General features: G+C 43.3%; 1 protein-coding gene across 9 annotated transcripts in view; it reads left to right on the top strand.

Annotated features, from left to right (window-relative positions):
* Positions 1–2,598: 2,598 nt before the first annotated feature.
* LOC1275558 (PRL-1 phosphatase) overlaps positions 2,599–15,280 on the top strand; it is a 36,252-nt gene continuing 23,570 nt past the window's right edge. For 2 of the 9 annotated variants that reach the window (XM_061655475.1, XM_061655468.1), the window contains exons 1-2: positions 3,794–3,962; positions 4,044–4,606. The gene's annotated coding sequence lies outside the window, so the exon portion shown is untranslated. Of the gene's footprint in view, positions 2,953–3,633; positions 3,689–3,793; positions 3,963–4,043; positions 4,607–15,280 lie in introns of those variants that run through there. The other 7 variants (XM_061655476.1, XM_061655472.1, XM_061655477.1 and 4 more) reach the window with 5 other exon arrangements.

Here is a 15,280-nt window from a genome sequence, read left to right as displayed (position 1 = left end):
TGCATTATGTTATGGCCAGAAACTCTCGATGGGACGCAGCTAGGGGATGTTGGACCGGCTGACACCATTCTGAAACCAGTGGACGCGATTTCCGCTTCCTGACGTGTATGTTTATGTTCTTCAGGTACTATTTCACTGTTTTTTCCCTGTTACATCAACCACCCGGCCAAGCGAACGCAGCGATGTAGACACATTTCCCTCGCTCTTCCTCTTTAGCTTCCTTTGGAGCTGATTGTCACTCAGGACCGTCGGCCATCGGGAACTGGGCAATCTTTCGATACTCTGATTGTTGTATAATGTTGCCAAGATGTTGTAGACGCCGGAATAGGCTTACACGACGTTCACAAACTGCCACAAGGAATCCGTTTTAGACGCTACGGGGTGTCGTTCTTTGATCACCTTTGATCATCTAAACGAAGTTGCTTCACTCTTTTGGCCTTCACGGTTAGAGTTCGACTGATAAAGGTGTCAAATTTTGGCTGCTGACTCAGGGGCTACTATCATTGAAAGTGCAATTACAATTGCATCAGTGTGGTTGAACATAAAACCTTGAAAAATTGATTTTTTATGTCCTTTTCAATCTTCAACCACATAAGAGTAGAAGGTGCCAGATAGGAATCGAAAGACATTCAATCGTTTTTATCGTGGAAGGAACTCGTCTTACAAGGTACTCGTTTTAGGAGGTTTAATACGCCTTATTCATCCTTCCAGGAAAGGTTGTCGGGGATTAATCATGGCAATAACATTAAAGTACTAGCATTAATGCTCAGAACCTTTGCTCAGTGACAAACCGGTGCAGCTTCTCGAGAAATGTTACCTCTCCATTAGATCGCTCCTTTCCATTCCATTAGGTCATCAATCGTCCATCGGTAGAAGCCGTTTACGTCGTCTAGCCGTTCGTGTCATCGCCTCATCTCAATAGAAATGTACCAAACATCGGTGGCGAAGGCTGCCCAAGTCCACCTGAGCGGTGCATATTTCTTCCACTGCATTATCCACAGTCCGTCCGGTGTGGCATTGCAGCTGCATATAGTGCTGACCCTAGAAGAGACGGAACAACACACGTGGCCTAGAACAATTGCAAATTTTAGAGAGCATCTAGGAGGATTTATTACATCAATCCTATGGGCTGCGTATCTGTTTGTACAATAATTCATCAGTAAAATAATCAGTAAAATTTATTACAGCTTTTTTCTTCTTCTAAACTTATGCCAACAATGCTAGAAGGGTAATCAATAATGTCTAGTTTACTGTATGTATTAATTGGACTGTTGATTAGGAAGTGATTCATTTGTTTACCAAACCATAAATTATTATGTTTTTGTTCAGTGATTATTTACCTACCCATTATTCCTCATATTTGTGTGTTATAATCATTTTCATCACCGGTCTCGTAGTACAGTCGTTAACTCGTACGACTTAACAACATGCCCGTCATGGGTTCTAGCCCCAAATGGACCGTGCCGCCATCGTGTAGGACTGACTACTAGGACGGTTGTTGAGCCAAAAGAAGAAGAACAAGAATCACTTTCATCCCTTTCCCATGCGTTCTCTCTTGCACAGAAAACCATTCAACACGTGCTCATCGGAATAGGAAGCACGAGTATAATGCATCAAGTGCAGCTTAGTTTAACTTTATGCTTCAAAACACACAAAAACCTTCGAATCTTCCTATTTCTCCCTTCAGACCACCTGTTGATGGACAGCAAAAGCATCCGAGCACGTCGTAGCAAGAACGTTAATTGCATTCGCACCGTGCCACGCGCACGCAAATCACATGGCAGCATTGTGTAGCAGGTAGGTGATGCGACGTCATTCCGGGGTACGCCCACAGGAAAAGACCATTGATAAGGGTAAAGGTTAGCAAAAACACAACAAACAAACCGTCCTTTCGTTGGTTCGTTTTTCCACTAAACATTGCAGCGATTTTTCACAACGCCACGTGCGGCGGTTCTCCGTCTCTGTCGTCGACGCCGTTGCGCTGCAGTGCGCAGTAGCTCGAGAAAAAAAAAATGGTGGTGTAATTTTCGATTTTCCATGACGTAACTAAACTTTCGAGGGGATATTTCCACCCTTCCTCGTATTGATTGATGATTGGAGACGAAGGAATTGGAGGGAAAGTGTGATTGCGTCATCGTTTTTCAAAGGAAAAACCGGGACGCAGCCGAACACTCATACGGCACTTTGTGGGACAAGATGGTGGTGAGAACCATTTGCGATGATGAGTCATTGCAGCTCCCAGGTGGACACGAAAAAGGACACGAATGAGTCACCAACGCATGGAACACGTGGAAAATTCAACAGTTCAGCAGCAGCCCATTCTTCTAGCGTTGTGTTATGTGCTCACAGTATGTGGAAAACAGTGGCGCCATCTATAACCCCTCAGACACAAACCATTCGCCCAAAGGAAACGACTCACTCCGTCACTCGATCCACTGGCATAAACCGATTGTGGCTTTGGTCAAAGGTAGACGAAGTGTTTGGTGTGAAGTGGAAGAAAGGAGGGAGACACCCCTCGAAACGAGCACTGTAAGCGAGTAAAGGACGGATAGAGAAAATGAGCGAGAGGCAGCAATATTCGAACGTCAAAACCCCTCGCCGTGTCGTACGGGGGGAGTCGAAACACACATACTTTCACATGAAAATTCCACACACACACACTCGCAGCAGTAACGAGAAGAAGAAGAAGAAGAGGTAGAAGATTTTCCACTTTCGGGTGCGTGCGTCGTGCGAGCAGTTGTGTGAAAATCGTGTTCGAAATCTTCCCGTGTGCGGAAACGGTTGTGGTTTGCGTCCGTCGTCTCGTGCTCTCCAGGCTCGTGTTGTGCAGCCGCCCCTCCCCTCGCCCCCATTCTTTCCATCTACAGAAAGCAAGCAATTGTGCAAGCGATTGGGAAAGAAAAATCGGTCCCCCGGAAGTGTTGCTCGGCACGAAATTTTCACGCAAAAAAGGTGTGTGTGTGTGTGTGGGTTTTATGATTTTGTCTTTGGTGAATAGTGTGCTCCGTCGCCGTTTCTCTGTACGCCAACGAGGCAGCAGACCCCAGGGGTTTTGGGCAAGATTATTGGGCCACTCTCGTGGCCAAGAATTTGTAGGCGCCCTGGAACTCACGTTCCTCCTTCCTGCCACAGGAAATTGTACGTGAAAGTAGGCGCAGAAAAGAGAACGTCATGTTAGGCCAACCGATTTTTCAGCACGGTAGCTGCCACTAGGGAAAGTAGTCACTTTATTGCCGCCATTGTCAAAACCTCGTTCGTAGGCCAAAGTCTCTGGGTTCATCAATTCTGAGGATGAAAAAAAAAACGTTTATGTGTGTGTGCGACACCATTTATCCTTTTTTGGGATTTTCAGGGATATTCCACCATTCATTTTTCCGTCCATTCGCCCGTTTTTTTGTCTCCTCCAATCCAAGTAGGTGTTTCTCACTGGCCAAAGAAAGAGATGGTTTGGAAGGTGGAATATAGGGGGCAAGAGGTAGGGGGAGGTTGTCTTCCGAAGAAGTTTCAGCGTGTTTCAGTGTGTGCCAGTGTGTGTGTGCGTAAAGGTCTCGCCTTGCGTCTGATTTCGTCTGGGCGTGTGTGTGCGCGCGTGTGAGGTTTCCCTTTGTCTCACCGCACATACCACCGCGCGCACTGCTTCTTCATCTGATTGGGTGTAGTGCGTGAAAGAGAGAGCGAGTGAGAGAGAGTGAGTCAGTGAGAGGGAGAGACAGAAAAAAGGAAAAGGATAGAAGCAACGGCATCGCTATAGACATCTGCGCTGTCTAGCACACACACACACACACACAGAGCATGACAACGCGTACAATCCTGTCGTGCAGAGTCAGTCAGTCAGTTAGTTCACGAGTGTGCCCAGAGTGTGTAATAGAGAGAGAGTACAGCCCGAGAGTTTTTTTTTTGGGAATTTTTCCAAATTTTCCCCCTCAATCACCTGAAGAAAAATTGCGCTCGCGCGCCTCTGTGTATGTGTGTGTGTTTTTGTATTTTAGGAGTGTGCATCTATAATATTTTTGCGTCGTCTTTTTTTCCGTGAATGTTCACAGGAGCACGACAGCGTCGCCAAAGGTTTTGCGAAGATCCTCCACTCCTGTGCCGCTGCTAGTCGGTGGTGAAATTAGAAAGGGAAAAGGAAAGGAAGAAGTTAAGCGCCATACTCCTCCGTGCCTCTCGCGCAGCTGGTGGTGTCCAAAACGTGTGCGTGCGTGTGTGTGAGTGTGTCTGTGCGCCGACACTTTGCAATAGAGAGAGAGAGAGATAAGTTGGTGAAAGTGGTGCTGTGTGTTAGATCGGGCAAAATTGCGAAACACGGGAAAGAAAAGCGTGTCGCCGTGTCCGCCAGCGTGTGACAGTGCGTGTGTGTGTGTGCGCGTTAACAAGGTGTGTTGTTAAGGACGGCGGCTTAGCTCGTCCCCGTGCCGTTCTGATCGGTCCTGTGTAAGGTGTGGTGGCCATTTAGCTAAAGTGCGCCTTCCCCCCGGTATCCCCCGACTAGCACCAACAAGGACGACACGTGCGTGCGTGCGTGTGTGTGTGTGGGTTCTTTCGACGTCAGCTCACGCGGTTCCATCCCGTTGCAATCGCTAATTCAATGTGTATGGCTTTAGTGGTGAGTATCAGTCTCTCTCTCCCTCCTGCAATGTCTACTATGTTTAATGTCCTTGTGTGAAAACGTTTGACAAAACAAAGGCCTTCATTTGCCCTAAAACGCAGCTTACTTCGATTGCACGAACAGAAACTGCTAGAAAATTCCGACAGTCTCCGGGTCCACAAACACACCGACAGAGAGGCAGGCAGGCAGGCAGCAAAAGAAGCGGTTCCGCGGCGGTGCGGCAGTCCGAATTGGACGTGATAATGTGTTCCCCGGCGCCATATCACCCCCGCCGAAACATCCACTACCACCACCACCCCTCCATTGGTGATTGCATATTTTGCACGCAGCGCGCAAAGTTGTGTTTAAACTTTTTTTTCGTCTGTGTGTTACTCGCGTACGATCCGCGATAAGAATAAGTGTGTGTGTTTAGTCGTTTAAGGTTTGCTTTTTGGGAGGGGTGGCACGCTGAACGTGTTCGTGTAAAACGGTCTTCTTCTTGTTCTTATTGGACCGGGTTTCTTCCTCCATTCGAACCCATAATCAATGGCAATCGAACTCTGCCTCCCCCCCCCCCTTTTTTTTCTGCCGCCGGTTCGCGGTCACGATGGGCGCAAGTGATGACGATGATTGGTGGTGGTGATGGTGGTGGTGTTTGGTTGTGTTGTGGTGTTGGTGTTCGTGCTGAATCTCGAAATCAATGGGAATTGACTTTAATTCCAGTTTCTGTTTTTTTTTTTTTGGTTTGTTCTGGGTTGGGTGTTGGGCGGGTGAGGGTGTTGTCACATGCTTCCCATCCACAGCGCGTTGCCGCCAGTGATCGTTTTTTGAATGGTTATCACCTCCCCCTTGTATCCATGGGAAATGACGACGAACGTTGGACGATTGTACTTTGCTCATGCTGTGCAGTAGAGGAATTGTTTCGGTAAATGGGAAAATTGAACCGATTTTTACCTGTTTCTGTGACATTTTTTGACTTAAAATTACATAAAAATTACGTCTTTGAACCGGTCGTACTGTTGATCAAATTTGTGATTCTTTTTTGTCTGAAATTGTTGTTCTATTAATTGCAAAAGCGGACACTAATGTTGGTGAAAGTAATAAAAATGCAACTTTGTAAATCAAGATAGATATATTTTTTACGCAACTTACACAAGAAAAAGTTAATCTCCAATGATAAAATCACAATATCTGATATGATATGATAACATATCTCCGTGAAGTTCCGTAAAGTATAATTTGCCGCTAGATTTCTGACAAGATACAGGCATTATTGCACATTAATTTATCACAGCATTTAGATGGACAATCCACAGGTTGTAATTGATATGAACTGGTAATGGGGAAAATGAAGTTTTCGTCGGAATCGATTCCGGTTAGCTTCAAAGTTTTCTGGAATCAATTCCGGCTAGTTTCTAAGTTTTCTGGAATCGATTCCGGATAGTAGATCCGGTATCAGTTTCCAGAATTGATCGAAATCGGTTTTGGAATCAAAATCGGCTTCGAAATCGAAATCGGCTCCAGAATCTAAATCGGCATTGGAATCGAAATCGACTCCGGAATCAGAATTGGCTCCGAAATCAGAATCGGCTTCGCAATCGGAATCAGTATCGGCATCTCCATAAGAATAGACGATTGGATTACGATTGGACTATAAGAATTATGCTAGGCATTGAAGCCAGCAAATAATCAAAATTTACTTGTAAACGATCCATTTTCATAGAGATTCCCGGACTGATTTCGCTTCTGAAACTTCTTATTTCAATTCAACTTATTCTAATTTCCGGGCTAATTCCTATTCTGGAGTCAATTCTGATTCCGTCTTCGAAGCAAATTGCGATTGCCAGATTGATTCCGATTCCGGAGCTGATTATAATTCCGGTGCCAATTCCGATTCTGGAATCGATTCCGTAGCCAACTACGGAATCAATCGGCTCCGGAATCGGAATCGGTTCCAGCATCGGAATTGGTTCTGTAATTGATTCGGAAAACGGAATCGTAATCGGGTAGGTCCGTACCGACATCATTTAGGTGTACGACCTAAAATCCCAACAGATTAATAAATTGAAAAATATCTTCACAATTTCTAGAGGGTAATCCGCAAGGCGCAGTTTAGAGATTGACACCTGATCGATCTGCTGATATGCATGCGACATGCCTATATGTTTTGAGTATCCTCATTTTTATGAAACCTTTATCATCAGTTACTTAATTACTAATGACAATGATATCGGTATCTTTCTGGCTCGTTTACTAAAATTCAAAATTACCTTCAATAGAAAACTACTAAGCGATACAAAATAGTTATCGTTAAACCTGCCTAACAAGACTCGTAATAGGCCAACTAGAGTTCGATTCTGGTTAGAATGCCGATTAAAAAAGTGAATTATGTCATTGTTTATAACATCAATTGTTTTAGCTTTTTCATATCCTTCTATTCTGCTAGGTTGAGTTAATTCATCGTTGTGCAATTTCGTACTAAAATCAGAAAATTGTATGTCTGCAAAATAATTCTTCAGCATAGCCAAACAAAATGCACGCGCACTGTTGCTCTTCTATTGGTGGAATACACCTGCGTCTCGCTGTAACGATTGACCATCATCATCGTAACCATCATCATGGCCGCCTCTCGTTGCCTGTTGTGACGCAAACTCCCCAAAAAAAGCCTCCCCTTCCAAATTGTCACGAAACCGCGTCGTTCAGCCCCTGTCGTTCCGGTTTTTCGGGGATTCTTGACGCGCATGAAAGGCGGAAGGGGGGGAGGCATGTGCTCGTATAAATTCATAATAAGCTCCGAGTGGGTGTGTCTCGCCCCATACGTCTGGACGTTTGGACCGGCTCCATTCCAATTGCCGCGCATTCCTTGCTTCGTAACATCCTCTCCCGTTTAGAGACCAGTTCTCTGAAGCATTCCGCACAATGTTTCGCCCAACGTAGAATTATTGCTCTTTTGCGGGGGGATGTTTGTGGTTGCGCGTGAACCATTTGAGCATCACACACACACACACACGCGTTCGCTCTGTTGCCAACCCGGTTACAGACTGTGAAAATCCCACTCTCGTGTGTCGGTGTGTCCAGGAACGCGGTAGACTGTGACTGTGCTTGATGCGAGGAAGGCCCCCCCGGTTTGCTTTACCAGCTGGAAAAGCGGGGTGGGAAAAACACAACGCCAGATTTGATTATGACACGTTCGTGAGGGGAGGGAAACCTTTCCAATCACGTTCAATTTCCCTTTTAAGTGGTTAAATTTCCCGAAACGGAATGGTTTGCCCGAGAGGAGGAACTCCTCCAGCTAGCGACGAACTCTCTCCTTCGACCATATGGGCGTTGTTGGGATTATCGATCCTTCCCTGTTGCTTGTTGGGACTACCGTTGTGAGTTCGAGAAAGAGAGAGACAGAAATAGAAGATGGAAGGACCTTCGAAGTGGAATTGGGGGTGTAAAGAGGGCAAAGAAGTGCAGGGTTACTTAAGGTTGGTTCGTTGTCGGGCGAAACAAATCTGTTATTCTGGGTGTTATTTTTGGGAACTCAAATTACAGGCTATAAAAGCCGTTGAACTGTTTCTTGACCTTTTTCATAAAGGGGGGAAGTTACAAAGTTGGAGCTTATTTTCATGAAATCTATAATCAATCTGTTTTTATCCATTTTGCCATTCAAACCGTAGTTAACACACCAGAACCACATCAGAAGTTGTGCTAAATCCACTGCAAAGCACTCAACTCCTCAACTTTTACACCAAGAACAAAGAGAGCCCCCCGCATCGCGAAGAGAAACGCGAAACTTGTACCCCTTTCTGGAGCAGCCGAGAGGGGCAAAGGGCAAGCAAACGAGGGGGGCAAAACTATCGTACCGTGTCCTAGATTTGTGGAGCAGAAATTTCCTGGCCGCCGCACCTCACAGTTTGCATGGTGCAGACCTCTCCATGGTCTCTGTCTCTCTCTCTCTCTCTCTGTCCTCGTTTCTGCAACCACGAGGAGAAGGAGGAGGGCCCTGGTGGATCGAATTTCCAACTTATCCAACCCACACCCGGTCCGCCGTCGGGTTGTGGGTTTCTTGCTCTCTTTTTCTCAAGAATTCAACCGCGAAAATTCGAAACGGATGGGGAAGTGGGGGGCTGTGTGGTGTGGCGCTGATGTTGTTGCGGTAGGGTAGGGATGATGAGTTTGGCGAGATCTCAGGCACGGGGTTTTTTAAGGGAAGGATAATGTTTGACGATTGTGGTTCATACGTTGCCAGGGGTAACTCGCTTCCATCGACCGTTTTGCCCCTCCCTCCTTTATCTTTTTGAACTGTTCACGGCCCGCTTTGATTGCTTTGAAGTTGGGTTTGCTAAATAGCATTTTGCGATATCAATTATGAATTCATTTCAACTCGTTCCGATGTTTTGTTCCTTTTTTATTTTGGCTTTATATTTTTTTGTGTATAATTATTTTTTTGTCAATTTCATCAATGTATTATCTCTGTACTTGGTATTTATAATATTTATTGTAAATATAAATCATTTAACTATATGCTGTCCATACTTCTTATTAAATTTAGCAATTTTGTTTGACATTTTTAAGTCCTTACAAACTTAAAACTGTTTTATGCTCTGCACTGAATGAAACAAAATAGGCTCCGGACACGCAACAGTCATTCGAAATGATAAACTATTATCACCGATTTAAAGTTGCAATCAACTTCCACAATCGCCGTTATTTATACACAGACACACAGGCAAACCAGCGCGCTGTGGTTGAGTTTGTTTACACTGGATAAACAATCGGTGCTTTCGGTGTGATAGCATTTTATGCTTCTTTGCTCCGGTCAGCATAAAAATATCATTCGCCAAGGACATTCTCACACATCAAACAGATGATGGCGTGACCAAACAGTATGCGACCATAAATAACTCTATTGCTCTCTCGCCAAGTCTTGCGGATTGATCAAATGCAATTGTGTCTTCGCGATATTGTGTCGTTCGTGTCTGAATTTGTTTTATTAGTTCGATAAAGAAGGATTGTTACAGAGGTTCTGGTGGTTTTATCCATTTTTGCCATGCTTGGGAAAAGTTCCCCCAGTAATGCTTTGCAATGCGTTAAAATGTTCATCAAAAATTGATTAAAATGTTCTCATGCTCGAAAAAAAAACTCCGAACCGGTTTCTCGCAATCCTCGAACGGAACCGATCCAGACGGGGCCGACCCCGTATCCCTTTTCCCTATTTCCCTCTTAGTTCTTCGGGCAGGGCTTCGGTTGGTACACGGTTGAAGTGTTTTCCCTTCCCTTTTTGTCCCTTTATTTGTGTCACGTTCCTCTTTTCACACCCGCTGCACGCATGTCTTGCTGCTGCTGCTGCTCATCGTGGCTTCCCTTTTAACACTCCTATTCTCTCTTATTCCTGTATCGGGGGGGGGGGGGGGGGGACCTCTTTTTTGCCTCTTTTTTTAGTATGTTAAGGTTACAGCATTTTTTATCCGTCTAGACAAAATTTCCCGTCTCCTTCCGCCTGTCGATTTGCGGCCCGTTGCGCGTAGGTCATTCGGTGTTTGCGAGTTCTTCCCCCTGATTTTTCCCATTGAGAGGCTTTTTTTTTGCTGTTTTGGCTGCGAAATGGGCTGTGGAAGGGGCCTTTCGGTCGAATTTCAAATTCAGGAACTTTACCAAAATTTTGGCGAACGGCGGCACAGTTGTGCTGTTGTGTGTTACCCTTGGCCGCTGAAAAGTATTGTATGCACACACACACACACACACACACGCACACACTGACTTGCAGACACTATTCAATTCCCCTTTTATTCCCCGAAAAACTGACAAAGCGCTTCGGGCACCGGTCGACGATCCCTGAACCGGTTGGACAGCTACAGTGCGTGCCATAAAAGAAGCCATACGCAGCGATGCGCTTTAAAGATATAGCTTGACAATTTTGATATATTGTTTAATTTTTTTACCCTGCATATTTCTTTACTAAAAGCGTTGGAAGAAAAACTTTGGCATAATTGATTGGTTTATGTGTTTCCTATGTTAATGTATTTCTTTTTTTACACAGTTAATTTTAACTTACATCAAATTGATCAAACACATTATAATTAAAATATCAAAAAACCTAGAGAACAAAAATTAACAAAAAAAAAAAAATCGGGTTTATTGTCAATCAGTACTTAAAAAGTGTTATCTAATATAGGGGCCCTTCACGATTCTAGTCAGTTTTTTGTATGGAGTTTGACAGTTGGAGGCTGAAATCATGTAAACACTGCATACAAAACCACACACAAAACTAGCCTGCACTTTTCAGTCCAGAAAATTTTAGCCTCAAAGCTAGAATTAGATTCGAGTACCTGCTCGAAAACACGGGTTTGTTTACATTTATTCCAAGGTGTAAAGACATCAGGTGATGCAATATAGAATCAAAATGTATGTAGTCCAGGTGGTCTCATAGCATTTTTTTATAACCAATTTTGAACATCACTTTTTGACAGAACGAGTGAAAACTTTTGCTCCAACGAGCTTTCTGGAGGCTTGACGAATACTCAAAACACTCTTAAAATCTTCATTCAGAAGCAGAAGCAATAAAAGTTAAGTTGAGGTGGCGTCGCTTCTGTAGTCCTATCGTTGTTCCTTTGTTTTGTTATCACATAAAGTACACTTCCCGTAAAACATATTCAAAAAAGTGTCAAAAAGTTAAGAAACCCACTGAAATCTCGTGTATCTATTCGTGAGGTCTATCTTCAGCGTCGTGCGAGTAACAGCATAATGAATGGCTGCTATTTAACAGTACATCCGTTCTTCGCAGATTTGTATGCTTTCTTCAGTGGCTGGCTGGCCCATGACTTCAGGTAACCCTTTTTTAAGGTTGCGCGATGACATCTGTTAATCAACAATTGATAGAAGATAAAAAATATCTTTGCCACGGGGTAAAGTCTTTACACGTTAGTGTTATGATGCTAAACCACCAAAAAGCAATATTTGTAAAGCTTTTTTTTGTCGTTTTTTCATTAGTTGTTTGCTCATATAATACCTTCGAAAATATAAAGAATACATATTTAAATAGCTTAAGATCCTAAGTAGCCAAATTAGATCCTCAAACGAGCACACGATTGAAAATTTGTTTGTACAAATTTGATAGAAATCATGCCAAAAATGGTTCTCAAATGTGTTGTCACACCTCTGGATTGGATATTAAATTGTTGAATAATTTACTAATAACTTTTATGCAGATTTTATGACAAGTTTCCATCTTTCCCGTAATGCCCGTGTTTACTTACCATCCTCTAGATAACGATTTTTGAAAACGTATGATATAATAATAATTAAATAGGAATTAAAGTATCGATAAAACCGGCACACAAAGCATAATAAACCGGGAAAACTCCCAAAATTCTGGGAAAACCCGGGAAAAAACCGGGAATTTAAAATCCTGATTCGTGTGGCCACCCTGTATTGTGATATGAAATCCAAAAATTGACAACCTACATGTCATATTGTAGTTAGACAATTGTTCGTTTGTCGGCTGTGATACCAAGAAGAACATTTTTAAATTATCAAAAACAAAAAAACTGCATTGTAAAAGAAAAACTTGAATTATCTATTTGGCAACGTGGTGATTTATTTTTAGCAACAACTGTAATGTGGTCTAGGCCAGAAACCAAAATCAGGATTAAATTTCGGTCGTCTGTTGTCTGGTCCTACCAGACCCCGGAGTATTGTTTTCAGTACTCTGTCCCCCTTTCCCGTTTGCGTGCTCTTCTGCTCAAATTATTGTCGGAGGACAAGTGTGCTACTCAGCAGACGATGGCGAATGATGAAACCAATGCCGATAATGAATTAAATTATCTTCACTTAATATCTTCCATTGCGACCGCACAGTACATGCCTACTGTAGCGTGCTCACACACACGCATAAAACGGTTAAGAGTAATTTTGGGAATCCTTCCTAAACCTTTCCTTACAATCTAACTCCTCGTCCGCTTTTGTATTCGCAACTGTACACACACACACACTAAAAAAAAGACTTCAAAGAGTCCTTTCGGAGATCGTTTCTCGTTCTGACCATTTCGTCAGTGTGCAAACACGAGACGGCGGCATTGGCCTTGAACCAGGTTATTGCACTCCCCCCCATTTCTGCCCATGTTATGCGTGCAGCGTAACAAAACACTTCCTGCCGAGAGGCAAATGTGCTTCTCCTGCTTCAAAGCATTCCCTCCCCCCTTGCTACCTTGTTGTTGTAATCTTTGATGTACGTTTGTTCGCTTTTTTTTTGATTGAAAATTTTGATTAAATTACAGCCCCGAAGTTGCGTCATATTTATCGTTTTTTTGGTTTCGCTGCTTTCATCCTTTTTTATCAATTGTTTTTTCATTCGATAAAAAAATAAATTATTTAAAAATTTTAGGAAAAATATCAAGAAAATTTTGTTAAAAGTATTATTAACATTTAATGTTTTTAATAACAAACAATGAACAACTTAAACTGTAAACGAAACAACCAAATGGTCAGATTTTCGTCATTGAATGATTTCCAATAAGAAATGGCTGCACCATGCTTGGGGCAACAGTGCAGTACAGAAGTAATTTTGCACCTTTATTCCTTTTCTTTTCTTTGCAAAAGGAGTCATTCACCTTTTTCCCCGTATGATGAGTCCAACAGTCATACTCTGTTCCCATTTCCCATACAGGTGCAAAGGTGCAAGAGGAAAAGTGCAGCGAGTGCATATCAGGAGGGAAAGGATGAATAACACGCCAGCCACAGTGGGATAGTTCCCCATTTCAATGGAAGCCACACGCACACACAGACACACAGGGCGGGAGGGTTGGTGTTGATTGCACCGGGCCTCCTTTGTGTATTGCATCCGACGAGTGCAACGGCCTGCTTGTTTTGGTCAGGTTTATGAATGGAATGCAGGAATGGATTATTTTTTACAATGCGGTTGGCTATTTGCTGGAAGTTTGGTGGAAATTTAATCAAGCATAGGGTTATTATTTTATGAGCGGAAGGATTTTTAATCATTGAAACAGGCACCAAAATGTTCTTCAATATGTTTTGGAACTGTGTTGTTAAACTAAATGAAAAAATATGTATAATTCTGACACAAAATGGAATGAAAGGTTGAATGTTTCAACTCATATTTCTTTCAATTTCCATAACAACAACACGTGCTTAACATCAGGCCATTGAACTTTCCTTATGAAGTCACGTTTTGTTGGCCAAAGACATTCTCCGATTCTCCAATTTGCTCTTCTTACCTTTTGTCATTACTTGCCCCCAATTCCGATGACCCTTGCCAAAGTGTCTGAAACAAACCTTCCCCTTAAGAACTGCACTCCGCCGCAAAGGAGATACACACCAACACACAAACACACACAAAATGCATCGAAATTATCTTCCAATTCGCTTCATGCATGCGTTCTTGCGTGCGCGCGTTCGCTTGTGGAACGCATCCCGACGCGTTCCTCTGTGACGCGCCCCACACACGAGTGCATTTTGCGCGCGCGGTTTTTCGCATTCATTTTAGGGTTAACGTTCTGTTGGGATACGCTCTCGGCCGCCCTCGTGGTCACAGGCAGACGCTGCAGCACTTCCTCATTGGCGGACAAAGAGTGCAATGCAATGCTTCTTCCCGCCCCGGTTGGTGCTGGTGACGCACCAAACCGAAACGTCTTGTACTGCGCGGTGTGTTGTTTCTGCCTGTTGTTTTGCACCGACTTTTCCTTGCAGCTCTTGTTTTTTTTTTGGTTGCATCTTGCACGGAAAAGTTCAATGATCTCCCCCCGCAGCTACTCCGATCGGATGAAGGAGGGCGGGGATGGCAGACCGTGGGATAAAAGTGGCCATGTGTCAAGGGTGTGTGTGTGTGTGGGTTCTGTGTTTGGTTCTGTGTTTTGTTTTCGTTCTTTTGCTCCCTTTGCTTTTGTCGCTGGTCAGGCCAACATAAGCGGGGCAGGCCTTTTACCCGGACCGGGCGGCGCAGTACATTGAACTTTCATGTAAAGTCAATACACTTTGTGATCCATGTGATCAGTGGAGCTGCAATTATGGCAGGATACAAAAGATGGGCGCAGAGATTGAAAGGACGATTAAATTAGAATCTGAAGAAAAGTGGAAAAATTGAAAAGAAAATGAACTAATCCGCATTTTTTATCTCAATTGCCTTTTAAAGGTTCACTGCCTTGCTTAGCACAGTATCAGTTTCTAGTTGTTTTCGGATCCAAACGTCAAGATATCTGAAGAATAGGAACTTTTGAGTATAAAGATATCTGAAGATGTCACACAGATGCTAATTGATGTGAGCTAAGGCAAGTGTTATCATTCTCTTATCGATTTTGGAGAACGAATCTTTTGGAATCTGGATAGTGGTAACAACAAAAACCTGTGAATTCTAAAAAAACATTTAGAAAGTTGTCGAGAATTCTTGGAAAGCGAAGAGTCTTTCGTTTTAACGTTAAGAATCTATACCTACGAAGTAGATGAATTTTGTAGATCTCAAATCTATTCACAATCTTCTCGATTTGCAATGTTTTATAGTGATGGAACTGATAGCGCCTATTCAAACCTTGGAATCAAACTTTGTGATGTACAGGTCCAGTATATTGACTGAATTTTTCGACCTTGCTATCGTGTTGAGAACTCTTAGGTTCTCAACTCCGAGGTATCTTCGTAATCGGATTCAACTTCTGCCTTGATCTTCGATTTGTGTTGAGAATCAGGTTTGAGTAC

Source organism: Anopheles gambiae, chromosome 3, assembly GCF_943734735.2.
Source record: "Anopheles gambiae chromosome 3, idAnoGambNW_F1_1, whole genome shotgun sequence".
NCBI lineage: Eukaryota > Metazoa > Arthropoda > Insecta > Diptera > Culicidae > Anopheles > Anopheles gambiae.
Note: the sequence above shows the minus strand (reverse complement) of the source record. Positions and strands in the feature narration are given on the sequence as shown.